Below are 16680 nucleotides of genomic sequence, written 5' to 3'. Positions count from 1 at the left end.
CCGGTAAAAGCAAAGTCGGTGCCATGTACTAGTTCGGTGCTTCAGCTCTCCCGCCTCCTCCTTAGCCTAGTTTCCGGCCATCACCGACCAATCACACCGGCCACATTGCGGCCTCCACCAATGAGCGAGGCCCGAGGCGGGGAGAAAGGAACAGAACCGGTACATGCCACCGAAATCTGTTCCTTGCATAGCATTGTTCTTGGAACCAGGGTTTTCCATCTACTTCCTTAACCCACCCGCCAAGGAATAACTCACTCACCGGCTGCCTCGGTGCAGCGTACCAATGATCGGCTTTTCCTACAGCTTCCTAAACACGCCAAGGTCCACCGGCTGAATAATCGTTTGTAAGGGACAAAAACTTCAAAAGGAGACAGTCGTTAACCTGGTCAGGGCGCTCCGGGAGACGAGGGGGAGGGGTTAGCGGGAACCGAAACAAGATGGCGGACACTGGGTATAGAATTCCCGCCCACTGTATAGTTAACATTGCGCCTGCGCTGAATTTAACGTCAACACCTACGACTGCAAAGATAGCCAATGAGAAATAAGGAGAAGGGATTTTACTGCGCGTTTCTGTAAGACGTTTCCAGAGTAACTGGGACAAGTATTAATCAGTGCTGCTTTGAGATGGCAGCGAAAATGGACTGAGCCGATAGTCTTTTGTTTTATCACGATCATCAGCTGTGTATATAAAAATCTATTTATTTAGTAGATTTTGTGGTGGCTTATTATAATATTACCAATTAGATTGTAAGCTTTACGGGGCAGGGACCTTCTTCCTACTGTGTCTCATACCACATGGCACTTACCCCCTGTGCATTTATACTTATTTATTATATTTATTATAACTCTTGTCCTCCCTGTGTGTAATTGTAAGACTGTACAGCGCTGCATACCCATGCAGCGCTTTATAAATAAAGTTATACATACATACATAGGGGCAGATTTACTAATGCACGAATGGACCGAAAGCGCCCGAACGCATTTTTTCGTAATGATCGGTATTTTTGTGACTTTTTCGTCACCGTCGCAACTTTTTCGTATGTCCTGCGATTTTTTCATCGCCGTTACGACTTTATCGTATATTTTCCGCGACTTTTTCGACGAAAAATGCAGGGCTGTGGAGTCGGAGTCGAGGAGTCGGAGGCAATTTTGGGTACCTGGAGTCGGAGTCGGCAAAAAATGAACCAACTCCGACTCCTACTAAATTTAAATGGGAATAAAAAAAAAAAAATAAAGCAAGTTTAAATGTCCCAATTCACAAACAGTCATAATTAATTACTTCTCTGCTATAAGAATAAAGCCCAATGCACGTAGTGCATAAACGAACGCGTTGAGTGACCATGAAGCTTTTCATTGGCTGTATGCTTCACTAAATGGGACGTAACGCACAGTTAAGGTGCGGCAGCTCCACTGCGTCGTGTTCCTCTGTTACTGGGAACCCAACGCCCACTGGCAACCCAGCCTAACTCTCACTGATAACTAATTAAGTAAAAAAATTGCAGGACTAGAAATACTTGTATACGTGAAGGGAATGGATAGTCAATAGTATAAGACTGAAGCTTTAAAACATTTGAAAAACTGCTGTAATTCAGCTGTAATGTTAGCTTAAACTTTAAACATGACTATGGGATTCTAGGGAAATCATTAGAAGTAGGAGTATAGATAAAATTGTCTATCAGTTTATTATCAGTTCAGTTGTGTTTTAAGTGCCCCTTCCCCCCTGCCCCTTCCTGGATGTATAAAATACATTAGCACAGTGCTGTCCAACTTCTGCGGTGCCGAGGGCCGGAATTTCTCGCGCATACATGGTGGAGGGCCACTAATAGAAGCCAGTTTTGACCACTCCCCTCTTTTAAACCACACCCACTTCAAACCACACCCATTTTATCACAATGGTGGTAGTGCAGCAAAAACCCAAAAGCTTGGTCCTCACTGCAGGGATATGAACCACCATTCATATGTGAAAAAAGTATATTATGTCATATTAAGACACACCCTAAAATCCATATGACTCCTCCTCCCCTGTGGATAGCACAGCAACCCCCAGCATATAATTACACACCTTAGGGACCATTTAATGGCTATTTCCAACTGCTAACAAACTCCCAGAACAAACCCCTGCCAGGTTCACCTCCCAAAGGCAGCATAGGGTAGGCAGAGTATGGCACACACAGGCAGCACTCAGCCTGCCCTACGCTACCTGTGTGTGCCATACTCTGACTGCCCTATGATGCCTGTGTCTGCCATATGCTGCCTGTCTGTGCCATACTCTGCCTGCCCTATGATGCCTGTGTCTGCCATATGCTGCCTGTGTGTGCCATACTCTGCCTGCCATATACTGCCTGTGTCTGCCATACTCTCCCTGCCATATGCTGCCTGTGTGTGCCATACTCTGCCTGCCCTGCCTGTGTGTGCCATACTCTCCCTGCCATATGCTGCCTGTGTGTGACATACTCTGCCTGCCCTGCCTGTGTGTGCCATACTCTCCCTGCCATATGCTGCCTGTGTGTGCCATACTCTCCCTGCCATATGCTGCCTGTGTGTGCCATACTCTGCCCTACCCTGCCTGTGTGTGCCATACTCTGCCTGCCATATGCTGCCTGTGTGTGCCATACTCTGCCTGCCATATGCTGCCTGTGTGTGCCATACTCTGCCCTACCCTGCCTGTGTGTGCCATACTCTGCCCTACCCTGCCTGTGTGTGCCATACTCTGCCTGCCATATGCTGCCTGTGTGTGCCATACTCTGCCTGCCATATGCTGCCGGTGTGCCATACTCTGCCCTACCCTGCCTGTGTGTGCCATACTCTGCACTACCCTGCCTGTGTGTGCCATACTCTGCCTGCCCTGCCTTTGTGTGCCATACTCTGCCTGCCATATGCTGCCTGTGTGTGCCATACTCTGCCCTACCCTGCCTGTGCCATACTCTCCCTGCCATATGCTGCTTGTGTGTGCCATACTCTGCCCTACCCTGCCTGTGTGTGCCATACTCTCCCTGCCATATGCTGCCTGTGTGTGCCATACTCTGCCTGCCCTGCCTGTGTGTGCCATATACTCTCCCTGCCCTATGCTGCCTGTGTGTTCAATACCCTCCCTGTCCTATGCTGCCTGTTTGTGCCATACCCTCCCTGCCCTATGCTGCCTATGTGCCATACTCTGCCTACCCTATGCTGCCTACACACAGGCAGCATAGGCCAGGCAGTACATACAATGTCTGAGGTGTGAACAGACAAACAATGTGGGTGATTACAGCCTGAGCAGGAGGTGTGAACACTGCAGGGGGTGAACAATGCATAGATTAAAAGGTGTGAACAGTACAGGGGATTAGATGTTTAAACAATACAGAGGGATTACAGCCTGAATCTGAGGTGAGAACCATGCAGTTAATCTCAGTACTGATACCATTTAAATCTTACACAAGGGTAAACCATCAAAGCAGCCAGACAGGTGGGGGGCCACACAGAGGGGGGTCGCGGGCCGCCAGTTGGACAGCACTGCATTAGCATATTAAAAACAGTGGAGTCGGAGTCGTGGAGTCGGAAGTATCAGAAACTGAGTAGTCGGAGTCGAAAAAGTCGCACAAAATACGATAAAGTCGTGACAGCGACTAAAAAACTGCGCAAAACACAAAAAAAACGCGACAGCGGCTAAAAAGTAGCAAAATTTTCGTTTCCAATCCGATTTTTTTCCCATTCGGGATTCGGATTCGTGGATTAGTAAATGTGCCCCATAGTATCCTAAATGGCGGAAGTTAATAATTCATTTGTGGTCTGAGTAAGACCTCCACTCTCTGCAGTAGTAGTTTTTTAAAGTAACTACTTCCACTATTTTGCCTAATGTTTCTGTCAGTTGCGTATAATGTAGGTCAGGATGTTCTTTCAAGGTGTGACATTGGGGGAGCTCTGCAAGTTGTCTCCCCCACATTAATACAAGAATATGGTACCAATGTTTTGCTTGTGCCCTTCGTGTATGCTATACAAAAAATAAACTGGGAGGTAGGCTTTGCTAGTAAAATGAAAGGTTGAATATGGGTGGATGTGGGAGTGTTAATATGGACAATGGCGCACAGGGTGATTAGTTGCCTTTTTTTAATCTGGGCTACCGCAAGCAACTAATCTCCTCAAAATGCCTTTCCATCGGCAATTAAGCGAATCGCCAGTGGGAAGGCATACATGTTTAGATTTCCAAAGTCACAAGAAGTTTCCTGCAAGAGGAAACTAACTTCGGAAAACAAAGTGACGCTTATGACTTTAACTGGAGTTTCACTTTATTGCTGGTGGGAAGTCATTTTGGGGAGATTAGTTGCCTGTGATAGCCAAGATCAACTTGGCCGCCTCAGGATCCCTAAGGTGGCGCTGCCCCCTGGGACTTTGAAAAGAAACTGCAAGAGATGTTTATACAAATGTCTTGTTTCCAAAGTTTAGGGGCCCAACTAGTCATTCAACTAATGGAAAGTTAATGTAATTGATAGCTCATACAATTATAGACAATTGAACCCCAAAGGTGCACACATGTAAAATCAGGAATATATGTTTAACTCTTTTACTGCCAAGCACGTATGGCATACGTGCTGGCAGTAAAAGGGCTTAAACGCCAACGACGTGTCTCATACGTCGTTGGCATTTAAGCGCTGCTCTGCGCCGCTGCAGAGGGCTTCTAACAATGACAGCCCCCCTGGGCAATGTGCCAGGGGGGCTGTCATCAGGGTCCTGCGAGCCGATCGCTCGCAGGACCCTCCAGGAAGCAGCAGACGCGATCGCATCGCGTCTGCTGCTTCCTGCTTCCTCCCTCTCCCCCAGCGCCGGCCCAACTGAGGAAGGAGGCGATCGGTCTTCAGGAACAGGTAAGGAGTTTTTTTTTTCTTGCATTTACACACTTTTACACACTTATACACACATTTACATACATTTATACACACTTACATACATTTACACACACTTACAGCACACATTTTAGCATTTTTATATTTTTTATTTTTTTTTTTTCATTTTTCACACTTTTATACACTTATTTACACTCATATACACACTTACACACTATCACACAACTTTTACACATGTACACACATGTATACACAAACACTTTGGTTTTTTTTTGTTTTGCTTTTTTTTTTTTTTTTTTTTCATTTTACCACTTTGTTTTTATTTTCTTTTACCTAAAAACTGTTTATTTTGACAGCGTAACTATTGGATCAGATATTCTGGCCACTAATTACACTGTCATGTAACTTATTTTGTTGTTTCACTGATTTGCACAATTTTTGTGGTTTTATCACATTTTATCCCTGTATAAGTGTTCCTGATCTGTGTTTTAGCGTAGCTTTGCCAGGTGTAACTTTGGTGTACAAAAATAACTTTACCTATTTTGAATTCATCAGAATGTGTACTTTCCAAAAATATATGGTTTTGTGGGGGTCTCTGTATAGTTAGGGGAAGTTTTGGCACATAATACACTGACAGGGGGCTCTGTGTGCAAAAGCTGAGCTGGCAGGCGAGAAATCCTTATGCGCTATTTTCATTTAGGGTTCAGTACATACCGCAGACTTTGGTATATTTTTAGGCGATTTTCTGAAATGTCATAAAAACCGATAACTTTAGGAAAGCTTTGTGGCTTGGTACTTTGGTGTAGAAAGGACTCTTTACCCTTGTTGGATTTGTCAGAATGTGTACTTTCCAAAAATATATGGTTTTGTGGGGGATCTGTATAGTTAGGGGAAGTTTTGGCACATAATACACTGACAGGGGGCTCTGTGTGCAAAAGCTGAGCTGGCAGGCGAGAAATCCTTATGCGCTATTTTCATTTAGGGTTCAGTACATACCGCAGACTTTGGTATATCTATGCATATTGGGCATCAAACTGTTCAGTAGGCCTCTGGTGTTCCTATTTGGGGTGACTTGCCTTTGTACGCAAGAAATTGTGTGAGATAAATGCGACAAATTGCAACATTTTTAGGCGATTTTCTGAAATGTCATAAAAACCAATAACTTTAGGAAAGCTCTGCAGATTGGTACTTTGGTGTAGAAAGGACTCTTTACCCTTGTTGGATTTGTCAGAATGTGTACTTTCCAAAAATATATGGTTTTGTGGGGGATCTGTATAGTTAGGGGAAGTTTTGGCACATAATACACTGACAGGGGGCTCTGTGTGCAAAAGCTGAGCTGGCAGGCGAGAAATCCTTATGCGCTATTTTCATTTAGGGTTCAGTACATACCGCAGACTTTGGTATATCTATGCATATTGGGCATCAAACTGTTCAGTAGGCCTCTGGTGTTCCTATTTGGGGTGACTTGCCTTTGTACGCAAGAAATTGTGTGAGATAAATGCGGCAAATTGCAACATTTTTAGGTGATTTTCTGAAATGTCATAAAAACCGATAACTTTAGGAAAGCTTTGCGGCTTGGTACTTTGGTGTAGAAAGGACTCTTTACCCTTGTTGGATTTGTCAGAATGTGTACTTTCCAAAAATATATGGTTTTGTGGGGGTCTCTGTATAGTTAGGGGAAGTTTTGGCACATAATACACTGACAGGGGGCTCTGTGTGCAAAAGCTGAGCTGGCAGGCGAGAAATCCTTATGCGCTATTTTCATTTAGGGTTCAGTACATACTGCAGACTTTGGTATATCTATGCATATTGGGCATCAAACTGTTCAGTAGGCCTCTGGTGTTCCTATTTGGGGTGACTTGCCTTTGTACGCAAGAAATTGTGTGAGATAAATGCGACAAATTGCAACATTTTTAGGCGATTTTCTGAAATGTCATAAAAACCAATAACTTTAGGAAAGCTCTGCAGATTGGTACTTTGGTGTAGAAAGGACTCTTTACCCTTGTTGGATTTGTCAGAATGTGTACTTTCCAAAAATATATGGTTTTGTGGGGGATCTGTATAGTTAGGGGAAGTTTTGGCACATAATACACTGACAGGGGGCTCTGTGTGCAAAAGCTGAGCTGGCAGGCGAGAAATCCTTATGCGCTATTTTCATTTAGGGTTCAGTACATACCGCAGACTTTGGTATATCTATGCATATTGGGCATCAAACTGTTCAGTAGGCCTCTGGTGTTCCTATTTGGGGTGACTTGCCTTTGTACGCAAGAAATTGTGTGAGATAAGTGCGACAAATTGCAACATTTTTAGGTGATTTTCTGAAATGTCATAAAAACCAATAACTTTAGGAAAGCTCTGCAGATTGGTACTTTGGTGTAGAAAGGACTCTTTACCCTTGTTGGATTTGTCAGAATGTGTACTTTCCAAAAATATATGGTTTTGTGGGGGTCACTGTATGGTTAGGGGAAGTTTTGGCACATAATACACTGACAGGGGGCTCTGTGTGCAAAAGCTGAGCTGGCAGGCGAGAAATCCTTATGCGCTATTTTCATTTAGGGTTCAGTACATACCGCAGACTTTGGTATATCTATGCATATTGGGCATCAAACTGTTCAGTAGACCTCTGGTGTTCCTTTTTGGGGTGATTTGTCTTTATCTGATCTTTATCAAGAAATTGTGAGAGATAAATGCGGCAAATTGCAACATTTTTATGCGATTTTCGAAATGTCATATAAATCTGCAAACTTAGGAAAGCTTTACAGCTTGGTACTTTGTAGCAATAAGAAATATTTACCCATTATAGATTCAGGGGGATGTGTATTTTCCAAAAATATATGGCTTTCTGGGGTGAATGTACTTTTTTTGTAGCATTATCCCACATAAAGGATGTAAATGTGTTGATTTTGCAGGAGCTGAAATGATAGATCATATGGGGGTATGTTCCCATTGGGGCCCCTACATGCCACATACTTAGGTAAACCTATACATATTGGGCATCAAACTGTTCAGTGGACCCCTGGCGTTCAAATTTAGGGTGTTTTATCTTGGTACCTAACACTATGTGGGAGATAAGATGCTGCAAAGTGGAAGCTTTGAGGGGATTTTTGGAAATGTCATCAAAATTGCTAACTTTAGAAAAGCTGTGCGGCTTGGTACTTTGGAGTAGAAAGACATGGGTACCCATTTTAGGTTCGGGGGAATGTGTACTTTCCAAAAATATATGACTTTCTGGGGTGAGCATACTTTTTTGTAGCTTTATCTCACATATAATGATGTAAATGTGTTGATTTTGCAGGAGCTGAAATGACAGAAATGACAGTATATATGGGGGTATGTTCACATTCGGGCCCCTACATGCCACATACTTGGATAAACCTATACATATTGGGCATCAAACTGTTCAGTGGACCCCTGGTGTTCAAATTCAGGGTGTTTTATCTTGGTACCTAATGCTATGTGGGAGATAAGATGCTTCAAAATGGAAGCTTTGAGGGGATTTTTGGAAATGTCATCAAAATTGCTAACTTTAGAAAAGCTGTGCGGCTTGGTACTTTGGAGTAGAAAGACATGGGTACCCATTTTAGATTCGGGGGAATGTGTACTTTCCAAAAATATATGGCTTTCTGGGGTGAGCGTACTTTTTTGTAGCTTTATCTCACATATAATGATGTAAATGTGTTGATTTTGCAGGAGCTGAAATGACAGAAATGACAGTATATATGGGGGTATGTTCACATTCGGGCCCCTACATGCCACATACTTGGGTAAACCTATACATATTGGGCATCAAACTGTTCAGTGGACCCCTGGTGTTCAAATTCAGGGTGTTTTATCTTGGTACCTAATGCTATGTGGGAGATAAGATGCTGCAAAGTGGAAGCTTTGAGGGGATTTTTGGAAATGTCATCAAAATTGCTAACTTTAGAAAAGCTGTGCGGCTTGGTACTTTGGAGTAGAAAGACATGGGTACCCATTTTAGATTCGGGGGAATGTGTACTTTCCAAAAATATATGACTTTCTGGGGTGAGCGTACTTTTTTGTAGCTTTATCCCACATATAATAATGTAAATGTGTTGATTTTGCAGGAGCTGAAATGACAGTTCATATGGGGGTATGTTCACATTGGGGCCCCTACATGCCACATACTTAGGTAAACCTATACATATTGGGCATCAAACTGTTCAGTGGACCCCTGGCGTTCAAATTCAGGGTGTTTTATCTTGGTACCTAATGCTATGTGGGAGATAAGATGCTTCAAAGTGGAAGCTTTGAGGGGATTTTTGGAAATGTCATCAAAATTGCTAACTTTAGAAAAGCTGTGCGGCTTGGTACTTTGGAGTAGAAAGACATGGGTACCCATTTTAGATTCGGGGGAATGTGTACTTTCCAAAAATATATGCCTTTCTGGGGTGAGCATACTTTTTACTAGCTTTATCCCACATATAATGATGTAAATGTGTTGATTTTGCAGAAGCTGAAATGACAGAAATGACAGTTCATATGGGGTATGTTCACATTGGGGCCCCTACATGCCACATACTTAGGTAAACCTATACATATTGGGCATCAAACTGTTCAGTGGACCCCTGGCATTCAAATTCAGGGTGTTTTATCTTGGTACCTAATGCTATGTGGGAGATAAGATGCTTCAAAGTGGAAGCTTTGAGGGGATTTTTGGAAATGTCATCAAAATTGCTAACTTTAGAAAAGCTGTGCGGCTTGGTACTTTGGAGTAGAAAGACATGGGTACCCATTTTAGATTCGGGGGAATGTGTACTTTCCAAAAATATATGACTTTCTGGGGTGAGCGTACTTTTTACTAGCTTCATCCCACATATAATGATGTAAATGTGTTGATTTTGCAGAAGCTGAAATGACAGAAATGACAGTTCATATGGGGTATGTTCACATTGGGGCCCCTACATGCCACATACTTAGGTAAACCTATACATATTGGGCATCAAACTGTTCAGTGGACCCCTGGCGTTCAAATTCAGGGTGTTTTATCTTGGTACCTAATGCTATGTGGGAGATAAGATGCTTCAAAGTGGAAGCTTTGAGGGGATTTTTGGAAATGTCATCAAAATTGCTAACTTTAGAAAAGCTGTGCGGCTTGGTACTTTGGAGTAGAAAGACATGGGTACCCATTTTAGATTCGGGGGAATGTGTACTTTCCAAAAATATATGACTTTCTGGGGTGAGCATACTTTTTACTAGCTTTATCCCACATATAATGATGTAAATGTGTTGATTTTGCAGAAGCTGAAATGACAGAAATGACAGTTCATATGGGGTATGTTCACATTGGGGCCCCTACATGCCACATACTTAGGTAAACCTATACATATTGGGCATCAAACTGTTCAGTGGACCCCTGGCGTTCAAATTCAGGGTGTTTTATCTTGGTACCTAATGCTATGTGGGAGATAAGATGCTTCAAAGTGGAAGCTTTGAGGGGATTTTTGGAAATGTCATCAAAATTGCTAACTTTAGAAAAGCTGTGCGGCTTGGTACTTTGGAGTAGAAAGACATGGGTACCCATTTTAGATTCGGGGGAATGTGTACTTTCCAAAAATATATGACTTTCTGGGGTGAGCATACTTTTTACTAGCTTTATCCCACATATAATGATGTAAATGTGTTGATTTTGCAGAAGCTGAAATGACAGAAATGACAGTTCATATGGGGTATGTTCACATTGGGGCCCCTACATGCCACATACTTAGGTAAACCTATACATATTGGGCATCAAACTGTTCAGTGGACCCCAGGCATTCATATTTAGGGTGTTTTATTTGGTTACTTTATGACCTGTAGGAGATAAGATACTATAGACTGGAAGCTTTGAAGCGATTTTTTAAAAAAATCACAAATTTTGATAAAAACCAATAACTTTAGGAAAGCATTGCGACTTGATAGTTTGGAGTAGACAGACAGTTGTGCCTATTCTGTATTCCCCAGAATCTGTTCTTTCCAAAAATGTACAATTTTCTGGGATAAACCTTCTGTTAGTGGAATTTTGGCCTTGAAATCCAAAGTATGCAGTTTTTTTGGAGCAGTGCTTTGGGAATTTGGTAGTGTACTGCTGGGAGTTTTTGACCTATACAAGTGAGAAATCTCCATAAAACTATATATATTTGGTATTGGCACGTTCAGGAGACATGGGACTTTCCAAATCAGTTGTATATTCGTGCATAAAATAATTTTTGTTTCTAGTATGTGTGATTATATTATGGAAAATTTGATTTTTTTTGCATTTTTAGACATTTAGAAGCCTATATCTTGTTACAGAATTGGAATTACACAAAAATTCTACCATATTTTGAAAGCTTAGGTTGTTCTGAAAAAAACGATATATTGTTTTCCTTGGTAAACTAAAAGTCCCCCCGAGGAAAGGCCCCTAAAGTGAAACAGTGCAAAATGTTCAAAAACTGTCTGGCAATACAAGTTCCGCTTTGACCAAAATGGCTGGCAGTAAAAGGGTTAAGTAACTAATTCCTCACATACTCAAAGGCTTTAGCACAGGACTCTGTTTACTTTGAATTATATAGTCATTCCACTGCTATAAAAAAGCTATAAAAATGGGGGGATAACAGTGACAGGAGACCATGGGAGGGAGTCAAAAATTGGGTAATTCCTGGGAAATTGGGGGTGAGGTTACAGTTGTGGGATACAAAGTTGTTCTAAAATTTTGATCACATGCTTTAAGAACCATACATAAAACTATAAATCAGTGGACAGTGTAGTAACAACAAGGTTTTTTTTTGTGGTGGGGGGGGGGGAGCATGAATATGGTGGGGATGGACATAATGATAACTATGCTAGCAAAAATCCATGGAGGTGGCAAAATTATGCTGTTTTTATGTTTTAATGTTTTTTAAAGGAATTTTTAAAAAAACATACTGCCCAATAGTCCTCCTATTGTTTAGTAAAAACGCCACACTTTTGGCTCACCTAATCAAATATTTACTCAGTCACACTTACTTCACATTTTCTAGAACAGGCAGCCATCTATAAAAAGGTATTCTCCCTTCCTGCTTCATACTGCACATGTGTTTCATTCCCTCCCCCCCCCCCCTCTGGCAGATCCGCTTCTGATTGGCTGGTGGGCATGTGTAGCTCAGAACAGGAGACAGGATCAAGTTACACACATGCTCAGAGAATAGGAAGGCTGCCGCTGGCAGCCTACAGGAAAGGAAGAGATATTTCAGTGATGTCACTATAGTCTTCACACTGCTGTAGGCTGCCAGCACCATATCTCAGAGAAGCAAGCAGGGATCTGGGAATTTAGATATGCAGTAAGTACTTAAAAAGAATGCCTTTAGACTTACTTTTAATTTATATTAACCTTTCATTGTCCTTTAAACACAGTTCACTTTCAGTCGCAAGTGATATTAAAAGTCTTTGGAAGCCCCAGGTGTATGTCAAGCTTGTGCATAAGAGTATAACTAGAAGGCATTCCCGTACTCTTGTCTGGTAAGTGGATATCATGTGCCATCCATGTTGTGATGAGAACAATCCTTTGCTTAAACTGTTTAACAGTTGGCTCTTTTCCATCTTTGAAACTTATCCTTCACAAGTGAATTTGAAGTTGGTAAAAATGGGATGTGATATCCGCTTACCAGACAGGAGTTTAGCAATGAACTCCATAAATAATTTTTTACATGCTTTACACATGATCAGGGCCCCAAAGAATTGTGTATGAAGTACCCCCACCCCATGGATATGTTAGGGATGATTCTGCAATTACAATATTGGGGTGTCCAGTGTCAAACTGGGTTACCCAGGGCCCACCATGTACCCAATTCAATGGGGTTATGTAATATATAGCACTAAGTTTGCCCAGGAACAGTAACCCAAAGCAACCAATCAGCAGGTAAAATTTACTGGTCACCTGATTAAAAGCAAACATCTTATTGGTTGCTATAGGTTACTGCGTTTGGTCAAACTTATTGCCTTTTAATACATATTGGGGTTAGTGTGAAAAAGATAAAGATGGCTGCGTATTCCAATTAAGAACGCATCTTTATTTTTTTCACAGCTAGTAAGCAGCTGAGAGGGAGTGTCTGGGGCGGAACTGGATAAGGACAGGTAGCAGGGTCGACCAGGACGGGGGCGCACTGGGTTTTTTCCCAGTAGCCCAATGAGCCAGTCTAACCCTGGGGTTGTCAACTCCTTTTGGTACCCCATTCCTATATTTTACATGGGGTGAACTTTTATATATTTAAGAATTGATTACTTTGCTGGCTGCTATTCTCATTTATAGGATTGAATGTTGATACTGATACTGTTTTATATATGATTTTCTGTGGACTGTAGATAGACATTGGCAATGGGATGTGGGTATATATGACAGATTGGTTTATCTTTTGTGTATTAAAGATCTGAGTGGTCATTGTAAGTGGATCTTTTTTCCATGTTTATGATTGCTTTTTACATGTAAACAGACCACAGAGCCAGCTTGTGTAGCAAAATATGGATGCTAGTTGGGTATATCTGGTAGCAGGCTATAATTACTGGAAAAAACACGTCTGATTTTATGGTTAAAGCTGTTGCATATGTACTGTATCATATTTGTATAGTACTCAGGTTTGAGACTCATTTGTTTCATTTTGTAACATTGATGTTTTAGTCCCTCCTCCCCTGCCAGGATTTCAAATGATGTAGAAAGAGAAGAGTTGTTTTGCAGCTGGATTTCAGCATAATAATAAAAATGATATTTATTCATACCTTTTGAAGGAACAGATTACAGTAATAGGCATATTAGGGGTTTCTGTGTATTTTGGGGGCTCTTTCACAAATTTTGTTTCGGACGCCAGATCTGCTGTATAACAGTGTGAGTGCATGTTGTAGAGTTGTGCTGAAGGCAAGTGCATCTGATGAGGGTGTTATATCTTTTATAATGATTTATAATTGCTTTCCAATTGAGTTTTATGCGGTCTGTCTAAGAACTCTTGTCACAGTGTTTTCTACTGACAATGAATTAGACATATGGCATTGACATAAGGTATTGGCACGGTAATAGCCTAGGTAATTAAAATTATAACTATAATTATTGTGATTAAGATCATCAAAGCAGAATAAAAAAGCAAAACATATTCCATTCACACAAATGTGGTCACGGCTATGAAAGCATTAATAGCCCTAAAGAGCTTTTGAATGGAAAAAAATAGAGATTTAGTAAACACACTCAGCTATGATACAGAAGTGTACATTTTTTCAAGTAGTATAGCTGTAATGTTTAACTTTAAAAAAAAATAATAACCCTTACCTTACAAGTGGCTAAAAAAAAGCACAAAAGCTGGCTACTGAGGGGTCACAGTCATCACTCATGTCTGCCAATGGCTTCTGGTTTATATTGTAAAATGTTAACTAGCCCAATTATCTTTCAGCACATTCCTGTTCTGAGAAGTTCTTTTTTTTATGAGCCCCACCCACTACCTGCAGCAAGATACATGGCATAAAGCATATAGAACATAAAATAGCACTGGTGGTGTGAGTTCTACTTTATTCCCTTGCCAAGTAATACAACTACATATACTGAAATTGTTCTAGGGGACATGAAAGCCAAAGAAGATAAGTTCCCCCACACTAGAAGAAGAGTCAGTGCTGCCCTTTAGTGGTTGCCCTGGGTATTTTAAGTTAAGCACATTTTAACTGTTGAAAAAAGTCCAAATCCAGAGAATTAATTTGACTATAAGATCTTTTCAGAGTATTAACTTAGGGACAGATTCATTTGTGCTCCTTTATTTCCCAAATCTGATGTCCTGTGGGTAAAACGTTAACATACATTTTGCAATTATTTAACAGCGTTGTGATTTAATTGTTTAACTTGAATCCAGTGCTTAGGGTAGTTTTTCATTGGCTTCTAACAACATGGTTGAGTTTTTGTGCATTCCTCCTGACAAAACTTGTGTAAGACAGGTTTGTGGGCTTCTTTTTCTGTTCAGTCCACAAATTTTTAGTGGTATTCAGGTATTTAAGCCTTTTGGATTACAGTTCTTTCATGCTAACTAAAATACTAAATAAAATGCTAAATGAACATATATTTGTTTCCTATTGTCTCCTGCTACAGTTTGTAGACAATATGATCATCATTCCTCCTACTAGCAAGAAAACTGGAACTCTTCTTTTTACCTGTACTGTAAAGAGAAAGTTCTTATATTGTTAAAAAAGACAGAATAATCTGTTAAATGTTTTGGGCTAGAATGTACTAATCAGGGCCGCTGCTGGCCAAATGGGTGCCCTAAGCAGAAATTTACTTTTGTGCCCCCTCCACGCCCACTTTTGTGGCCATGCCCCAATTACCACACCCCATTTTTTTTTTTTCAAAAAATACTCCTTTTATGTAGTTGAAATGGGATCAGACGCAAATTGTACTATACCCTCATACTGTACTACCTAAGGAAAACAATATAGCAACTCCTACATATAAAATACAAATATAGAGAGAAGGCAGTCAGTTATAAGTGAGTTATAACTATGTAACAGTTTTGCCCCCCCATACACAGTGCCCCCAGTGGCCCAATACACAGTACCCCCCATACAAAGTGCCCCCATAGACAGTACCCCCATACACGGTGCACCCATAGACAGTACCCCCATACACAGTGCCCCCCATAGACAGTACCCCCTCATAGAAAGTGCCCCCAATTGACCCCATAGACAGTAGCCCCCACACACAGTGCCCCCAATAGCCCCCATAGACAATTCCCCCATAGTAATTGCCCCCATAAACAGTGCCCCCAATTGCCCCATAGACAGTACCCCCCATAGACAGTAGCCCCATGGGCGTCCACAGAAGGGGGCAAGAGGGGGCACTTGCCCCCCCCTGGAAAACCTCAGTCGGACTTATTATTTATATCCCCACCTTGGCCATTATAAAAACGCCGCCCAAACCCCCCTTAAAAGGTCCCAGGAACTGAGCGCAGGCACCACCTTCCCACCCTTCCCTATACTGGAGCGGCGCTTACATCCGTGCGCCCGTATGACACGCATGCGTATTGGGCACGCCCCCCCTACGCATGCGTGTCATTGAAACACAAGGCGCAGAAGGCGCTTGGGTGCGGCGGCGGTCGGTTGGGCTGGCTGAGTGAGCAGGACTGCTGGCTTTGGCTGACTGGGACTGGGATTTCGAGGCACTGCTGCTGCTGACACAGGTACAGTTGCTGGGGGCGCAATATGAGGGGGGCTTGGCTGCTGGCACAGTACAGATGGGGGGCTTGGCTGCTGACACAGGTACAGAATGATGCTGGGGCCTTGCTGGGGGCGCAATATGAGTGGGGCTTGGCTGCTGGCACAGTACAGATGGGGGGCTTGGCTGCTGACACAGGTACAGATGGGGGGCTTGGCTGTTGACACAGTTACAGATGGGGGGCTTGGCTGCTGACACAGTTACAGATGGGGGGCTTGGCTGCTGACACAGGTACAGATGCTGGGGCCTTGCTGGGGGCGCAATATGAGGGGGGCTTGGCTGCTGACACAGGTACAGAATGATGCTGGGGGCGCAATATGAGGGGGGCTTGGCTGCTGGCACAGTACAGATGGGGGGCTTGGCTGCTGACACAGGTACAGATGGGGGGCTTGGCTGCTGACACAGTTACAGATGGGGGGCTTGGCTGCTGACACAGGTACAGATGCTGGGGCCTTGCTGGGGGCGCAATATGAGGGGGGCTTGGCTGCTGGCACAGTACAGATGGGGGGCAATATGAGGGGGGCTTGGCTGCTGGCACAGTACAGATGGGGCGCAATATGAGGGGGGCTTGGCTGCTGGCACAGTACAGATGGGGGGCAATATGAGGGGGGCTTGGCTGCTGGCACAGTACAGATGGGGGGCAATATGAGGGGGGCTTGGATGCTG

General features: G+C 42.7%; 1 protein-coding gene across 2 annotated transcripts in view; it reads right to left on the bottom strand.

Moving 5' to 3' along the window:
- nfyc (nuclear transcription factor Y subunit gamma) overlaps positions 1-472 on the bottom strand; it is a 42044-nt gene extending 41572 nt beyond the window's left edge. Inside the window, exon 1 of one of the 2 annotated variants that reach the window (XM_012956658.3) lies at positions 260-472. The gene's annotated coding sequence lies outside the window, so the exon portion shown is untranslated. The remainder of the gene's footprint in view (positions 1-259) is intronic. The other variant, NM_203874.1, reaches the window with a different exon arrangement.
- Between the last annotated feature and the right edge of the window lie 16208 nt (positions 473-16680).

This window comes from Xenopus tropicalis, chromosome 2 (assembly GCF_000004195.4).
Source record: "Xenopus tropicalis strain Nigerian chromosome 2, UCB_Xtro_10.0, whole genome shotgun sequence".
Classification (NCBI taxonomy): Eukaryota; Metazoa; Chordata; class Amphibia; order Anura; family Pipidae; genus Xenopus; species Xenopus tropicalis.
Note: the sequence above shows the minus strand (reverse complement) of the source record. Positions and strands in the feature narration are given on the sequence as shown.